At 47.0% G+C, this 18,981-nt stretch overlaps 1 protein-coding gene and 1 pseudogene across 1 annotated transcript in view; one reads left to right on the plus strand and one right to left on the minus strand.

Annotated features, from left to right (window-relative positions):
* Nucleotides 1-18,981, plus strand: part of LOC124795072 (pinin-like) — a 374,148-nt gene that overhangs the window by 104,464 nt on the left and 250,703 nt on the right. The window lies entirely within an intron of this gene.
* LOC124797016 lies at nucleotides 4,593-4,710 on the minus strand (annotated as a pseudogene).

Genomic DNA, 18,981 nt, shown 5'->3' on the forward strand with positions numbered 1-18,981 from the left:
CTTCAGAGCGTGTGTTCATTGTACTCAAAATTAGAGCTATTTTTTAAAGTAAATATTTATTCCTGTTATTACTATACTTACAGGACTAAAACGTTTTGTATCATCCATACTGTGCTTTTAAAATCCAATGTTTTCACTCGGTCTGCATGCCATTTATTTCGGTAATTGGCTCGTAAGTGGTGATCTTTACGAAACTGAGAGGGAGCCTCTAATTACGAGGACGTGCTAAAAAGTGATGCATGCGAAGTTTTTACCCTCTTTTCAATATCGACTGAAATATTAGCCTTCATGTCATGCATGTTACTCGGTTGACTTTCATGCATCGGGAACGCAAGCTGCAACCCTTCGCCGCTAGCAGATTCTGAATTGTAGCGTGTAACAGGGCGGTGTGAAACGTAACTACGTCGGCACGTGAAATAAAGCATGTTGTAATAGAGTTGCTAACTGCAGAAAGCTTCGTCCCGCCTAGGAGAACCCTCTATTTCAGCATGATAATGGCAGACCGCACAGGGGCGCTGCGACATTTGCAACAATTCGATCATTCTCCATCGGCTCCCACTTACCCCCATACGATTTTCATATGTTTCCAAAATTTACAGAAAACCTTAAAGGACTTCACGTTGACGAAGAAGTGTTAGCAGAAGTGAGATTGTGGCTCCGTCAATAAAGTCATTCTACGTCGATGGTATCAACAAACTGGTCTCTCCTTGGAAGAAATTTGTTCATCAGCAGGGTGACTACGTTGAGAAATAAATATATGGACACGAAGAATTAAGATGTAGAATAAAAAGTTTGTTTTATTTAAGAAGCGTTAAGAGTTTTCACCTAAAGAATTCGGAGGCGTTCGTTTTCAGTACACCCCAGTACTTCTTAGTGATGATGAGGGTAAGCGGCTAGGGTAGAACCCAATGACGACCAACTTGAACAGCTGGTGATATCCGTAGGCTAATAATGTATCGCTTCATTGCGAACAAATATTCTTGAGCTAATCATCAAACTGATCTCCAGACGACGTGCTGAGTTATAAGGAGTTGCTGTCTCGACGAAAAGCACTGTGAATGTCGCATGAGCAGGACTACTGCTGAATGCTCGGAAAAAACTAGGGTACACCTTCATCCAACGGAGTGCGTCCAGTAACAGATGATGGTCCCAGTAATGAAGTGAAAGGACTATATTGAAATGTTGCCACCTTCTGTCGGCGCCCCTGACAGTGACTAACCGAGCTGTTGTATGCACATCGCTATTGAGTGGAGACTACAAGCTTCAGAAAATATCTTCTATTGCAGAACCAAGAGGGAAGACGAAAATTTCTAAGGTGGCTGTTGGTTGAGCAGCCTTTCATCGAAGCAGCGATACAAGATGAAATCTTCTATATCGTCTCTCTACAAGGACCATATCAAAGTTAATTGTGAAGGCTGATTGAATACTGTTGCAACGGGGAACGCATGGAGCTTGGAGCCCTCAAAAGCTTGACAAATGTATCGCGCGCTGCTACGACCTCACCTGGGTTATGCTGGAATACAGTACGGCACAGCCTCGAGAAGCCTGCTGCAGAAAATCGACAGGTATTAATATAAAGCTCTGACATCATGTCCAGGTGCTCTAGCATCCACCATGACGAACATACTGTTAGTCGAAACAATTAAAAGAATTTTTATTAGTACATAGAAAGTACCTCAGCAACCCTTTTGGGATAAGCTTACAAATAGGATGTGCGACCTGACCGTCAGGTTTTACATACACCGATAGCGAACATACACATCAAGGCCACTACTTGTGGGAGCATTTTCAAGGCTAAGAAAATACCACAACCTCTTTCGAAAACCCAACTACTGACCCATTTTAAGCAAGAATAAGGACATGTCGACCAGGAACTGGACGTAAGTATTAGTATGGACTATTCTGAGAACCGAGGAATTAGCAACAGCAATTTAGAAGGTATCTTTGATAATAACAAAGTGGTGCATATGCGTATACCGACGGGTCCCAGTGCAATGACTTAGTCGAATGTGCCTGTGTAGGTATTGAAAATCAAGAAGCTATTTCGCCTACAGAAAGAGGTATCATTTGACACAACTGAACACGTAGCCATTGAAAGGGCACAAACCATGTCCTTCAAAGTTCACCATATCGTGATAATAACGGACTCGTTCTATGCGGTGCAAACATTGACGTCCGTTGGTAAAGATATAGGGCGTTGTTATCTATACGGTGACAATAACTGACCTGTATGAAAAAAAAACGTAAATTACTTACAGACTAAGGAAGCTTCACTACAGATATTCGGATTTAGGTTATGACATGTTCGATACGCGTGCCATCATTGGCGATGATATGGCGCAGACGAATGGCGAAATTCTGAGTGACCCGCTGAAGTGTCGGAACATCGATGCTGTCGATGACCTCAAAATGGTTCAAATGGTTCTGAGCACTATGGGACTTTACATCTGAGGCCAACAGTCCCCTAGGCTTAGAACTACTTAAACCTAACTAACCTAAGAACATCACACACATCCATGCCCGAGGCAGGATTCGAACCTGCGACCGTAGCAGCTGCGCAGTTCCGAACTGAAACGCCTAGAACCGCTCGGCCACAGCGGCCGGTGATCACCTCCTGAATGGCTGCTTTCAGTTCAGCAATGATTTTGGGGTTATTGCTATACACTTTGTCTTTAATACAGGCCCACAAAAAGGAGTCGCATGTGTTCAGATCCGGAGAATATGGTGGCCAATCGAGGCCCATGTCAGTGGCCTCTGGGAACCCCAGAGCCAGAAAGAGGTCCCCAAAGTGCTCATCCAGGACATGAAGCACTCCCCTTCTTCGATGGGGTCGAGTTCCGGCTTGAATGAACCACATCTTGCCGAAATCAGGGTTGTTTCAGATCGTGGGATGAAGTCATCTTCCAGAACCTACAGGCACCGTTAGGTAGTCACCGTGCCATCAAGGAATATCGCAGCGATTATTCCGTGACTGGACACTGCATACAGTCACCTGCTGAGGGCGAAGAGACTTCTCGATCGCGAAATACGTTTTCGCAGCCCCAAAATGCGCGAATTTTGCTTCCTGACGAACCCAACCAAATGAAAACGGGCTAAACAAAGTCATATTCACATTAAAGTCCTGTTCGTCAATTCTATGGCCAATAGTGTTGGCAAAACACTATGAATTTTGTATGGGAAGAGATGTAGGTCTTCAAGAACAATTTGTCGCAGTGTCTACCTGTTGATTCCCACCTGTTGTGCAGCTAATCTGATCGATTTCCTGGAGCTGGTTTGAAACACAACGCGTGTGTTCTCGACGTTTTCAGGTGTTTTCACCTTTTTAGGACGCCCGACATTGGCAACAGTGTCATCAGGAACACTACCTGTTGTCTCAAACTTGCGAATCAAATTCCTGACTGTTTGCGCACATAGACCACTTGTCTTCAGCTGCAACTCGCTCGGAAACCTCCTTTGAGCCGCACCTGGGTTCTTATAGCTCGCATATTTGGCCTTCACATGCTCAGGCACACCTCACCGTGACATTTTCACGTGCAAATGGCCGACAACAACAAGCTGCACGCGCATGCGCGTACTAATTCCCTTCATACTCCGCGGCCAACAGTGCAGTTTGAACGTTCTAACGCTAACTGTTCGGAAGTTATGGCGATTTTATTTCATATAGTTCAATAATTGTCACCCTGTACCATGCCAAATAGCTGCTACTGTATCAGTCTTACAAAGAAACGGTAATGAGAAATTATCTGTTTCGACCAAGGGTTATGCTGAGATTTTGGTCCATGAGAAAGTTGAACACCTGACGAAGAACGAAACAAGTAATGGAGTACAGGAGAGTGATGATTTAGTTGCTGCAGTCAGAGACATAGCCAGAAGCGAAATCTGCACCATGGCAACTGGTACAAACAAGTCCACCCCCATTTACAGAAGGTCCAAGAGGTGGGATGTGAAATGCACCTCAAGCCGCAGAGTGAACAGGAGGTAATTTATGAGGGTCATTCCTAGGTTGAAATTCAGCCAAGACTGCTACCGTCAACACGTTTATAGAACCTACGTTATACCATCACCATACTGCAGCAATGGGAAACACAGGACGTCAACCACATCTTCCTTGGCTGCCCTAGACACAGAAGAGAATCAGACTAGCTACTTACGAGCTAATCGACATCGATCGAGAACTTCCCACGAGTGTGTTAGAACTCTTCAAAACAATGAATACATTTATAAATTTCTTGTGGAATTTGTCTTACAAATGGGATAAAATTGTAACAGCACATTGTGTGTGTGTGTGTGTGTGTGTCTGCGTTTATTTCAATTTATTAGAAACCTTTCATTTAACCATGTAAATGCAATTAAAGACGGCGTGCTGAAACGTACTGAAACTGAAACTCCGTCCCAACAGGCATGTATGCCCAACGGTACCGACCGGCCGCCGTGTCGTCCTCAGCCCTTAGACGTCACTAGATGCGGATATGGAGGGGCATGTGGTCAGCACACCGCTCTTCCGGCCATATGCCAGTTTACGAGACCGGAGACGCTGCTTCTCAATCAAGTAGCCCCTCAGCTGTCTTTAGATGGGCTCAGTGCACCCTGCTTGACAACAGCGCTCGACAAACCGGATGGTCACCCATCCAAGTGCTAGCCAAGCCCGACTGCGCTTAACTTCGGTGATCTGACGGGAACCGGTGTTACCACTGTGGCGAGGCCGTTAGCTTTCTGCAACGTAATACCTCAGAATTTTTTATGGGAAAATTCTTAATCCTTTTTAAATAAAACCAACGTTATTAACATTCTACATCTTTATTCTTTATATATACGTATTTATTTCTCAACAAAGTCACCCCGGCGACGGGCACAGTTCTCCAAACGAGAGATCATTTTGTTGACACCGTCACTATAGAATGTTAGCGGAGCCACAACCTCACTTCTGCTAGCACCACTTCATTACTATCAAAGTGAAGTCCTGGAAGATATTCTTTACGTTATGAAAACATGAAAATCGTATGGAAACAATTCCTCACTGTATGGAGGATGATCGATGACAGTGAACCCAAGGTATCGGATTGTTGCAGTTGTCCAGCGCTCGTGCGTGGTCTGGTCTGGCAGAGTCATGCTGGTGGAGAGGGTGCTTCATGTGTGGGAGAACTCTTCGAATTCGTGCTTTCAGCTTTTGAGAGCCTCACAGTACATCGAAGGTTTGGTTGATTTTTAGGGGGGGGGGGCGGGAGGGGGCAAAACAGCGAGGTCAAAAAATGGTTCAAATGGCTCTGAGCACTATGGGACTCAACTGCTGAGGTCATTAGTCCCCTAGAACTTAGAACTAGTTAAACCTAACTAACCTAAGGACATCACACACATCCATGCCCGAGGCAGGATTCGAACCTGCGACCGTAGCGGTCTCGCGGTTCCAGACTGCAGCGCCAGAACCGCGCGGCCACTTCGGCCGGCAAAACAGCGAGGTCATCGGTCCCATCGGATTAGGGAAGGATGGGGAACGAAATCGTCCGTGCCCTTTCAAAGGAAAAAGGAACCATCGAGGCATTTGCCGGAAGCGATTTAGGAAAATCATTGAAGGCCTAAATCACGTAGGCCGGTCGAAGGTTTGAACCATCGTCCTCCCGAATGCAAGGCCATTGTGCTCACCTCGGTCGGTGAACAGAAGTCGACCGCGATCGTGTGAGAAGTAATCGGACTATATTTCGGCACCAGAAATATTGCCCATATTGCCCACTGGCAGAGAGAAGCAGTTGTTTGAACGGGAAGCATACCAATGTTATCCAAGTTGTAAAATAAATCTCTAATAAAGCGAAAGAAAATGGTCGCCAGCCTGATTAGGCAAAGGGATCCCAAGTAAATGTAGTGTTAATCAAGAAAATTGACCACTTGTTTGACTTTACTTTAAACTATACTCTGTTTGTAAATTGGACACGAAACGATACCAAACCCTAGCAAGTGTTCGTAAAATAGCAATTTATGAACAACACAGATAAAAGATCACTAATGCACACTGTCTGTATTAATACAGAAATTACACAATATCAATAACGATGGAGGAGCACAGCTAATTTGGATATGGGGTAGCTTTAACATTTTGCTACTGAGGGACAGTAACACAGAGACATAATCATTAAAATGTTATGCTAACCAGTAAGATTACTAAATGTTCTCAAGTTGTAACGCAACAGTCCGCAGCTCGTGGTCATGCGGTAGCGTTCTCGCTTCCCGCGCCCGGGTTCCCGGGTTCGATTCCCGGGGGGGTCAGGGATTTTCTCTGCCTCGTGATGACTGGGTGTTGTGTGATGTCCTCAGGTTAGTTAGGTTTAAGTAGTTCTAAGTTCTAGGGGACTGATGACCAATGATGTTAAGTCCCATAGTGCTAAGAGCCATTTTGTAACGCAACAGCTTAATCATCATCATCATCATCTTGGACAGTTTCCAGCAGCTGGCTGGGTCTGTCGGGAACACAAGCCTCTCCATCGTGTTCTGTCTTTCCACCATTCCCCCTCTTCCACCTTCGTCCAGTTCTCTCCTCTTCTCGTCACACATTCCTTCACTCCCTTCACCCATCTATCTCTTGGTCTTCCTCTGGGCCTCTTCCCCTCCAGTTGCAGATCAAACATCCTCTTTGGAATTCTTCCCTCATCCATTCTCTTCATGTGTCCATACCACTGCAGTCTTGATTTTTCTATCCTGTCCTGTACTGGTTCCTCCTTTAGCCTTTCTCTCACATACACATTTCGCAATCTGTCTCGTCTTGTTACACCCAACCTGCTCTTCTGGAACTTCATTTCACTAGCCTGTATTCTACTTTTGTCGCTTTTGTGCATTACCCATGTCTCACTTCCGTATGCCAATATGGGGACAAAGTAGGTTCGGTATATAATTCCCTTGGATTTCTGTGGCACCTCCTTGCTCCAAATAAGCCCCCTAATGCATTTCTAGAACTGCCCTGCTTTTCTGCACCCTTCATTTATTTCCATTGCGTTTCCCCCCTTACTTTCAATCACGCTTCCCAGGTACTTGAAGTTCTTTACCACTTGTAGTTTTTCCCCTCCACAAGTTATATCCACATTTGGCCTATTCGTCTTCCTTGTTGTGACAATTATTTCACTTTTCTTTGCAGAGAAATGCATTCCATATTGTGCTGCCGTTGCCTCCCATGGATCTAACTGCTCTTGCACCTCCTTCTCGCAATTTCCCCATAACATCAGGTCATCGGCAAAAAGCACTGCTTTCATTTTATGATCTCCAATTGCATCTGACACTTGCTGTAGGATTTCATCCATAACAATAATAAACAATAAAAGCGAAAGTCCACTTCCCTGTCGCAGCCCATTTTCCAGCTTGAACCATGCAGTACGTTCCCTCCCCACTTTCACACAACTCTCACTTCCCTCATACATTTTTCTGACTTTTCGTGTTATCTCTTCATCTATCCCTTTTGCGTTCAGCACATCCCAGAGCTTGTCCCTACAGGTACTGTCATACGCCTTCTCAATATCTAAAAAGGCCATGATTAAGTCCTTCCCGTACACATAGTGCCTTTCCTGCAGTTGCCTTACCGCAAATATGAGGTCCGTTGTTGATCTTCCCGGTCTGAAACCGTACTGCTCCTCTTGCAGTCTACTTTCAATACTGCTTCTTATTCTCTTCTCCAGGATCTTTTCATAGATTTTTCCACAGTGGCATAGCAGGGTGATTCCTCTGTAGTTCTCACATCTCCTTTTATCCCCTTTCTTGAAGATCGGGACTATAATTCCTTTCTTCCAATCCTCAGGAATTCTGTTCTCCTTCCACACCACCCTCAGCAATCTGTATAGCCACTGGGTTCCTACTTCTCCTGCTGCTCGTATCATATCCACTGTTACTTCGTCCCAACCTGGTGCCTTGCCCCCTTTCATCCTCTTTATGGCTTCTTCCACTTCATTCCAAGTTAGATCATCAATTTCCCCACTATTATCATCGTCTGCTGCCTTAGGCTCTCCATCGCTGTTAGTTACCCGCTTGGCGGCATTCAACAGATCTTCAAAGTACTCCTTCCAAATCTTTTTGAGCTCATGCATTTCCTCCACAACTCTTCCATTATTATCCATGATCCTCAGGCACTCGCTTCTGTCGTTCCTCTTATTTCTTACCATGGTGTAAAGTACTTTTTTGTTCCCTTCACTGTCCTCTTCTAACATTCTTGTCCATTTTTCCATCCACTTCTTCTTCTCCGCCCTTACTATGGTCTGTGCCGCTTTCTTGCTTTCCTTATATTTTACCCTAGCTTCCTCTGTTCGGGTCTGGAACCATTCTCTGAAGGCTTTGTTCTTTCGAAGTACTGCCTCTTTACATATGTTGTTCCACCATGGGGTTTCCTTACTTCTCCTCTTTGTGCTAGTTCTTCCGCACACAGTCTCAGCTGCCTCAACTAGGACCCTCTTAAAATCTCCCCATTCTTCTTCCACTGTTCTCTGATCTTCCTTTGGCAGCTTCTTCCTGATCAGTGTCTGGTACTGCGTCCTCCGTTCATCCTCTTTCAGCATCCATGTCTTCAACCTTTTCTCCTGTATATCTGTTGCCCTCCTATCTTTTTTCTCTCTCAGGGTGGCTACCAACAGCCGATGGTCACTGTCTAAGGCCTCAGATGGAATGACCTTAACATCTGTGAGGCTGCTCATCATCTGCCTATCCACTAGTACATAGTCTACTACTGAAGTTTGGGACCAGTCCCCACTGTACCAAGTTATTTTGTGACTACTTCTCTTCTTGTACCAGGAATTTGCGATCGTCAGCCCATTCCTCTTGCAGAATTCCAGCAACAATTTTCCTTCTCTATTTCGGTTCCCCCAGCCCTCTGGTCACATTATCTCCTCGAATCCTTTCCTGTCTGTGCCAACATGTGCATTGAGGTCCCCTATTATAATCTGATTACCTCCATTTAGCTGCTTTTGCGTGTCATCTTCAAATTCCTCCTTCTCCTTTTTTGTACACCCCACCTGTGGGGCATATGCTTGGATGATTTCAATGCTTTTTCCTTTCACTCGTACTCTGGCTTTTATCATTCGATCATTGATACCTTCCACCTCCTCCTGCAGACCCTCTCTGACCACTATTGCCACTCCATTTCTTCCCCTCTCATTCCCTATCCAGTACAGTTTACAACCTTTACTTAGTGGTTTTTCACCAACTCCTCTCCACCTAGTCTCAGCAAGTCCCAAGATGTCCAATTTCCTCCTTTCCATCATTTCTACAATTTCTTCTAACTTCCCAGTTAGAGTCCTTACGTTTAAGGTGCCCAGTCGTAAACCATCTCGTAATCCATTTCCATTGCTTGGTCGGTTTCCTTTAAATCCGTTCCGTGATCCGAGGCATGTGCCCTTTTTAATCTGCCAGGAGGTTTCATATCAGCACATACTTCGATGCAAAGTGAAAATTTCATTCAGTAACTTCGGTTACAGCATGCAAAATATATTAACACTCCCAGGCATGAGACACCAATGTACACTCACCAGGCTACTTTGCTGTGACTGCTCGAATCATCAGCTTAATCTTCAGCCAAAATGTTTATTAAAATTTTCCATTAAAATGTGACCACAAAAATCGGCACGTGAGAAATCGATGTAGTCAAACAATGTTCAGTGTCTTTAACAATCTATCGAAAGAAAATGAAGTAATAGATATTGTTTAACGAAATCAAAGCATAATAATGAATGTTTTCTACAATTATAATGACTGTAAAGTACCTGGACACCTCACTGAAAATGACTTGCAAGTTCGTGGCCCCCTCCATCGGTAATGCTGAATCCCAATATGGTGTTGACCCACCCTTTGCCTTGATGGCAGCTTCCACTCTCGCAGGTATACGTTCAATCAGGTGCTGGAAGGGTTCTTGGGGAATGGCTGCCCATTCTTCACAGATCGCTACACTGAGGAAAGGTATCGATGTCCGTCGGTGAGGTCTGGCATTAAGTCGGCGTTCGGAAACGTTCCAAAAGTGTGCTATAGGATTCAGGTCAGGACTTTGTGCAGGCCAGTCCATTACAGGGATGTTATTGTAGTGTAACCACTCCGCCACAGGCCGTCCATTATGAACAGGGGCTCGATCGTGTGGAAAGATGCAAACGCCATCCCCGAATTGCTCTTCAACAGTGGGAAGCAAGAAGGTGCTTAAAGCATCAATGTAGGCCTGTTCTGTGATAGTGCCACGCAAAGCAAGAAGGGGTGCGAGCCCCCTCCATGAAAAACACGACCACACCATAACACCACCGCCTCCGAATTTTACTGTTGGCACTACACACGCTGGCAGATGACGACCATCGGGCATTCGCCATACCACACCCTATCGTCGGACCGCCTCATTGTGTACCGGGATTCGTCACTTCACACAACGGTTCTCCACAGTTCAATAGTCCAATGTTTAAGCTCCTTACACCAAGCGAGGTGTCGTTTACCGGCGAGTTGTGTGGCTTATGAGCAGCCGCTCGACCATGAAATCCAAGTTTTCTCACTTCCCACCTGACTGTGATAGTACTTGCAGTGGATCCTGATGCAGTTTGGAATTCCTGTGTGATGGCCTGGATAGACGTCTGCCTATTACACTCTACGACACTCTTCAACTGTTGGCGGTCTCTGTCAGTCAACAGACGGGGTCGGCCTGTACGCTTTTGTGCTGTACGTGTCCCTTCACGTTTCCACTTCACTATCACATCGGAAGCAGTGGACTTAGGGATGTTTAGGAGTGTGGAAATCTCGCGTACAGACGTGTGACACAAGTGACACCCAATCACTTGACCACGTTCGAAATCCGTGAGTTCCGCGGAGTGCCCCATTCTGCTCTCTCAAGATCTCTCATGACTTCTGAGGTCGCTAATATGGAGTACCTGGCGGTAAGCGGCAGCAGAATGCACCTAATATGAAAAACGTATGTTTTTTTGGGGTGCCGAATACTTTTGATCACATAGTGTATATAGAATATTTGAGAATGTATAATTCTTTTGACAGAGCAAATAAGAATCTCGGGAATCCACTTTGGCTTTTCTGCCCCCGGTTGTGAGGATGGCTATGCCGCTATGTGACGCGGAAAGGACGAAATGGAACGAAGGGACGGCAGTCACAGCAAAGTAGCCTGGTGAGTGTACATTGGTGTCTCATGCCTGGCAATGTTAATATCTTTTGCGTGCTGTAACCGAAGTTACTGAATGAAATTTTCACTTTGCATCGAAGTATGTGCTGATATGAAACCTCCTGGCAGATTAAGACTGTGTGCCGGACCGAGACTCGAACTCGAGACCTCTGCTTTCGCCGGCAAGCGCTCTATCATCAGAGCTACCCACGCACCACTCACGCCCCGTCCACACAACTTTACTTCCGTCAGTACCTCGTCTCCTACTGGCGGAAGTAAAGCTGTGGGGGCGGGTCGTAGGTCGTGCTTGGGTAGCTCAGATGATAAAGCACTTGAGCGCGAAAGGCGAAGGTTCCGATTTCGCGTCTCGGTCCGGCACACAGTTTTAATCTGCCAGGAAGTTTCGAAGTTACTGAATTACCACGTGACACTGAAGAAATTCTAAATGAAGACAAAAAAAAAGATGATAAAAGGGAAGAAGATGTGCAACGTGAATTATTTCCTCCCTCCGCTTTCTCTGAAGTAGTAAAAGTTTTCAGAGAGGCGAATTAATTAAATGATACAGATAATCACCATGAGGTCAACACTTTATTTGATAGTGGTAAGACATCTCACGGGGTTGATGTTTCAGAAAGGAACTACATGTGTTCAGGACATAGTGCTTAAAGACGATGTCAATCCCTCTTCCTACCACAATCCATTATATAGTACTACAGCGGAGCCTGTGTTTGACTGGTATTGAAGATAAACAACGTAACTGATTGGAGATCAAAGACCGAATCATTCTCGTCACAGCTTGTACCAAATTTACCGCAGGATACTTTGAATGACCGGTGATCTATTTTAGGGCCGCTTAGTGTTTTGCTCAAAGACAAATTAATGACTGAACACGATATGTGTTCGGTCATTTCGTCTCCCAACAATTCCTTGGCGACATTCTTGTTCCAGACGTCGAACGTGCTGAAAAATAGTGACTAAATACATACACATGTAAAATTTAGAGAAGAGGAAATTATTCTACAAATGATAACAACAGAGTAAGTCAGATATAGAAGCCAGTGAAAAATGAGCAGACACTTATAGATTAAGTCAGCTCCGCAGTTCTGAAGATGGAAGGAAAAATAGAAGTCAGCCACCATTAAAAAAAAAAGTATTGCCTATATCTCTGATAATATTTTAAATGGTTCAAATGGCTCTGAGCACTATGGGACTTAACATCTGTGGTCATAAGTCCCCTAGAACTTAGAACTACTTAAACCTAACTAACCTAAGGACATCACACACATCCATGCCCGAGGCAGCATTCGAACCTGCGACCGTAGCAGTCACGCGGTTCCAGACTGAAGCGCCTAGACCCGCACGGCCACACCGGCCGGCTATCTCTGATATATTGTTAGTATCTGTCATAGGTCTTCCGAGGTTTAAAACGTTGTCTCAAAGGAATTAATGTTTACCCAGTCGAAGAAATAAGGTACACATATGTACCAGAACCAGGCTCTATTCTTAATGTATACATTTCAAAGAAACGTCTCATTGCCCCCTCGAAGTTATGAATATATTCTACAAAGCGAATATACTTCAACGCTTCGATCACACATAGGTATTGTTCTGTTAGAAGCCTATTACGACGTTATTTTTTTATGATATTGGATCTACCACCAACTGTGAGACTCATGCTCGAGGTTTATTTTTTCAGGAGTGCAAAAGAAATTGTTGATAGAAAAATCATGTTCTGTATCGTTTTATGCAGGAAAGTTAAGTTTCGTATTCTATAATTACTCTGACTTTCAAGTGCTTGAAGAAATTTCAGTTAGTTCTTGTATAACAAATAGTGATACTCGTACAAGTTAGGCTAGTGGATCACTTTTTTATAAATGATCTGCCAATGCAGCATGACAGGTTATTAGTGATGTGATTATAAATTCTAATTCATTGATTATGACTGGTGAAATTTGTTATCAATGGACCAAATTGCAAATTGATTTGCTGTGATAGTGTGAATGAGTTGTAAAATTTTCACTTTATACATTATGTTGACTCAGTGTCTTCGCGAAATGGGTGCATGTGGACTGATTGTAAAATCATATCTCGATACAGTGCTATGTAGACTCATTGTCGTTATGGTGTGGGTGATCAGAGTGGGCAGGGGGTTCATTGACCTCTCCCACTCCCCCTCCCCACACAAGGGTAGCTGAGCTGAGCCAAGCACCACAACAAGACCAGTCTAGTTGGAGCAGGTGTCGTAAATAGATGGCGATCGCATGGGTGCCTGGTCTGAGCTGCGATAGTGATCCCAACAGTATCCGTCAGCATGTGACAGCTATCATGGTACAGGTGAGAAGGCAACATCAGTGTCACATATGGGCTCGAGATATGCGATGCTGACAATGCCATGAACTCTGAATAAATTGCCAATCTTGTCAACATAATTTTCGCTTGACCAATGAAGTGATGATCAGTATCCATAGGGACTTAGTGGTACTTGTGTATTCGCTGGCCTTACAAACTACTGACACTTAATAATAGACAGATTAATGTTACTCGTAGCAGAGTTTATAGCTCATGGATCCTTTATTTGTACTAATAACTTCACCACATGCACTGTAAGAGTGTCTATTCATGCATGGTACTTGTTTATATCCCATGCACAGAAAGAAATCTTTGAATTTAGTAGGCACACAGCACTAGGCCTTCACAGCTAGGTTCATGTCAGGGACTAGTATTTTTCGGCTGCCATATTCACTAGCGACTCTTCACGGCTTCGGCTACAGAGTTCGTTCTCGTGTGGGCTTTTTAAAAGGGTTGTTCACTTCCTGCAGATTCACAGGATATTCAATGTTCGTCAGATGTGCTATGCATCTGCACCTGATTTGTAGCTGGGCAGAGGTGAGTACATGGCTATTGTGTGCAAAAAAGTGGTTCAAATGGCTCGGAGCACTATGGGACTTAACTTCTGAGGTCATCATTCCCCTAGAACTTAGAACTACTTAAACCTAACTAACTTAAGGACATCACACATCCACGCCCGAGGCAGGTTTCGAACCTGCGACCGTAGCGGCCGCGCGGCTCCAGACTATAGGACCTAGAGCCGCTCGGCCACCTCGGCCGGCAATTGTGTGCACCAGGCCGTTTCACTCACATTTTGTTTCACTATGGGGAGATAGCTTCCTTTCATACGCGATGCGACTAGCTTGTCCATTTTATTCACCAAAGTGTTGCGCTGAAATATACCGTTTGTATGTCCGTTTCACTTGACTTTCTCCTTACAAGAATGATCATACCAGAATGAAATTTTCGCTCTGCCGTGGAGTGTGCGCTGATTTGATACTTCCTGGAAGATTAAAACTGTGTGCCGCACCGAGACGCGAACTCGGCACCTTTGCCTTTCGCCGGCAATTGCTTTACCAACTGAGCTACCAAAACACGACTCAGGACCCGTCCTCACAATTTTACTTCTGCCAATACCTTGTCTTCTACCTTCCAAACTTCAGAGAAGCTCTTCCGTGAAGTTTGGAAGGTAGGAGACAAGGTACTCGCGGAAGTAAAATTGTGAGGACGGGTCCTGAGTCGTGCTTGGGTAGCTCAGTTGGTCAGTCTGCCTTTGGCAGGGCTACAGAGAGGACGGGTCCTTTTTTTCCGTGTGCAGAGCGCGAGCTCGCGTTGTTTACATTCTGACAGCCGTTGCTTAAGTGCCGCTTACCGTCTACGATACATGGCTAACCGTTACCATAAATCTACACTCCAATTTGCATTCTGCAACGATTATGCGCGACCCAAAGCACTCGAGGTGGAGCGTTTCCTGCGAGAAGAAGGGAAGATCCCGGCGACCGATATTATCGGAATACATTTGTCGATCGTGAGGAGCAAGGTCTATGTTAAAATCAGTATCGACGCGGCGTGCGAACGCAACATACGTGAGACCAAACAGGGGCTCTGCTTCTGTCATGTTGATGGCAATATGGGGGCGGTAACCGTCAACCACGCGGGCTTAGGTATAAGTACGACACGCATTTTCGAATTGCTATTCGAACTTCCTGCTGAGGAAGTCGTCACGGCACTCCGACGCTACGGCACAATCCATGGCCACACTGAGGAAAAGTGGACACAGTTTCGGACATATCCTGTCCTAAACGGCGTCCGACAGGTCACCATTGATCTCCGAAGCCATGTTCCGTTCTACTTACAGATCGGCGAATTCAGTGCAATAATTATGTATGACGGCCAGCCTCGGACCTGTTCCGGGTGCGGCAAGAAGGGCATCTTAGATCCGAATGCCTACAACGGCGAATTACGCAACTTCCAGTTGCCGAAGGACCACCGACGTCGCAACCTACGGTGCTACCGGTGACCTACGCCTGTGCTCTTGCTTCTCCTGCCGCTTCGCAACGCCGCCCGGGCGCCACAAACGCACCGACCGAACCCTGACGGAGAGCGCGTCAGACAGCCCGCCACCTCGGCCGGCCATCGAGGCCGCTCCGACGGTGTCGATGCGGCCGGCCTCAGACCCAACCCTAGGCAACACGATGGAGATCGACTCATCGTCCCTTCGTCCCTACAGGGGCCCTTCTGCCAGAACGACGCGACTCCCTTCCGTCGTTAGACGCGGAAGGTCGCATAAGGAAACAACGTTCTCCGAAACGTCGCAAGAGAAGGCCCCGCACCGTTTTCGACCAAGAGGAGACATTACAAATTCAGGAAGACGTAACCGTCGACCCACACGACGCCCCCGAATCCGCTACTGCCGACGAAGACGTTATGAGCGCGGAGACATCCGCGGGTGTGCCTATGCCCGTCTCCCCGACGCCCCATGCGGACTTTGAACTATTTATTGGAGATAGCACAGCCACCACGAAACATTACATCATCTTCTGCAGACAAAATGGACGATACATCGGTGCCTGCCTCCACGGCGTGGCACGAGGAGGAGAGCGAGGAGCAGGACCCGTTACGGGACCCTGCGCCGTCGGGGCGATCCACTAATCATCCTCTCTCCAGAATCCCCTACGGGCGAGCGGGATAACGTTGCACTGCGAGGCCCACGCCCTTGCGCTGCCTCCAGCAGTCCGCCACCTGGCCTACCGGATAGCAACCATCAAAACCAAAAACATTCTTTCCAGGGTGAAAATCCGCCTTATGCAGGAGATGTTCTGGGCTTCTGATATTGATTTCTACCTTCTGCATGAAGTTCACTTGGCCAGTCTCCCGGATATCAATGGCTATACCGCCCACGCCTCCATGAGTGATTCTATGGGCCGTGGAGTGGCCATCTACGTCCGCCGCGGGATTTCCGTCACCGAAGTCGCCTTCCTTCCATCATCTCGGAGCATGGCACTCACTGCCATGTGGTCATGCATCAATTATGTCTACGCTCCTTCACGTACTAACCGTCAACATGAACGGGCCCAGTTTTATGCAGAGGAAATTGCCTCCCTGCTATTAGGGGGATACGACCACTACCTACTAGGAGGTGATTTCAACTGCGTTCTACACTCCAAAGATCAGATTCCACTCCATACTACATGCTAGGAACTACGTATAGTGGTCCGGAACCGCCTGCTTCGCGATACCTGGGAAGTTCAACATGGCGACCGTTCTGGTCATACCTTTTTTACCAGTCATTCCGCAGGCCTTCTAGACGGGATATATGCCTCACAGACTCTTAGATATGCGATAAGGGGCGCCCAAAGCTAGCCACTGGCCTTTTCCGACCATTACTCTTACATCTGCACGGTCGTCCTTCCGCCACAATCTCTATGGCGCAGCCGTGCGCCATGGAAAGTAAATACTTCTCATCTGCATGACCTGACTTGTCGCGATCCGGAGGACACTGATGAGATAAGGAAAGCACTTGGCCGATTGGCATCGCAACACTGTTGACTTCTGTTATGCGACTCTCCGAGATCTGGACACTCAGCCGCCAACCCCACACAACCAATTGGAATGGCAAAGAACTAAGGCGAAGATAGTTGCGGCGGCACGCTGGAAATTGCAAGGGCTGGTGATACGCCACGATCATGCGGGTTTGCAAATTCCATCCATGCATCATATAGTGTCCGACGAACGATGGCGTCGTCGGCAGATCATCAACGCGCTTATCACGCCTCATGGCCCACAGGTGACCATTCAGAATGGCATCCGTCCACCCATTCGTCAAACACTACTGTCGTACATATAGGGAAGAAGATGCTGATACTGAAGCAGACAACTCCATTCTGCATTAAGTTACACACACCCTCCCCCACACGGACGCGGATACTTTGACAGTAGCGGTCACACGAGGCGAAGTCGACAACGCAATCCACAAGGGTTCAGTCAACAGATCACCTGGCATTGACGGCTTACCGACTGAGTTTTACAGTGCCTTCTGGGACCTCATGGCACCGCAGTGGAGGACTATGTATCAAGATCTGATGACATCCGACCAAGAAATCCCACCTGCCTTTGTTGATGGCATCATCATTCCGGTCCACAAATCAGCCCGTGGTTCGACGGTCACGAGTTACAGACCGCTCAGCCTGCTCAATGCAGATTACAAGATTTTTGATCGCTTACTGGCAATGCGTCTCCGAACAATACTCCCTCATATCCACTCCCCAGAGCAAACGAGGCCTGGGGGACTCGTTAACATACAGACTGCTACAGGGGAATGCCGCGACTTAATTGTGATGGCGGCGGCCTGCAGACTCCGTGCAGCGGTCGTCGCTATAGACATCGATAACGCCTTCGATAAAGTGCGCCATCGTTTCCTGCTTTCAGTGGCATCCGAATGGACATCCCCCCTCCGTTCCTCCATGTCCTCCGGCGTCTTTACGACAGTGCCAGTTCATGTGTCCAAGCCAATGGACATTTAGCAGGGCCTGTACCCTTCTGCCGTTCCATATGACAAGCGCGCCCCTTATCTACCCTCCTGTATGTCATTCATGGCACTGTCAGTGGCAGCCCCATGACTTGTGATCAATTCGAGGACTGCACGAATCTCAGAGCCAGAGCGAATGAGGAGGAGGAGGCCATCAGCATATGCCGACATCGAAAAGCATGTTGGCTCTTAAGCCCCACATTGGGGGCTTGACAACCAAGCTCTCTGGCCTCACTCTTCGCCAACATACTTTTCGATGTCGGGCATATGCTGATGACCTCCTCCTCCTCATTCGCTATGGCTCTGAGATTCGTGCAGTCCTCGAATTGATCACACGTCATGGGGCTGCCACTGGCAGTGCCATGAATGTCACCAAATCTTCTGTAATGCACATTGGACGAGGCCTCCAGGAAGGTGAAGTGGAACCCCTGCCACTTGTGTGGACGTTACAATACCTGGGCATTACCTTTACTCTCATGGTCTCAGGCACAGCGGTAACGAATTTCCATGGTCTGTTACACGTCATCCGCAACGACGTCCGCCAGAACCTCCCTAGCCGCCAGGATACACTTCAACGAGATGAGTCTCTTAATCGTTATGTGGCATCAAAATCGGTCCACATAGCGCAAGCTCTCCCTCTGTCTGGCGTGAGGTCGGTCGCTTGACGGCGCGTTCGGCACGGACCCGCCCGTTGTCGGCGCGCCGTAAGGCACGGAAGCTCGCACTGGGGCGTATCGCTTCCAGTCGGGTGTGCCGCGACAGTCCTTACAGGGGAAGTGACGCGTCTCCCATAGCCTCTCCTTCCCAAGTGGCTCTTTCCGCCTTCCCGTGGTGCCAGACGTTAAGCTTGGCATTCTGCCTTGCGACAAAAGGGAGAGCTGCGACCCAACCCAATACGAAAGCGAAGGGTGCGTGGCACAGGGGGAGCTGTGTCAAGGGGCCGAACACCAGTCCCTTTCTGTTCGCAGGGCACAGACCAGCAGGTGCTCTGCATGCCGGCGATCTCGTTTGTCGGCGTGGG

This window comes from Schistocerca piceifrons, chromosome 4, assembly GCF_021461385.2.
Source record: "Schistocerca piceifrons isolate TAMUIC-IGC-003096 chromosome 4, iqSchPice1.1, whole genome shotgun sequence".
Taxonomy (NCBI): domain Eukaryota; kingdom Metazoa; phylum Arthropoda; class Insecta; order Orthoptera; family Acrididae; genus Schistocerca; species Schistocerca piceifrons.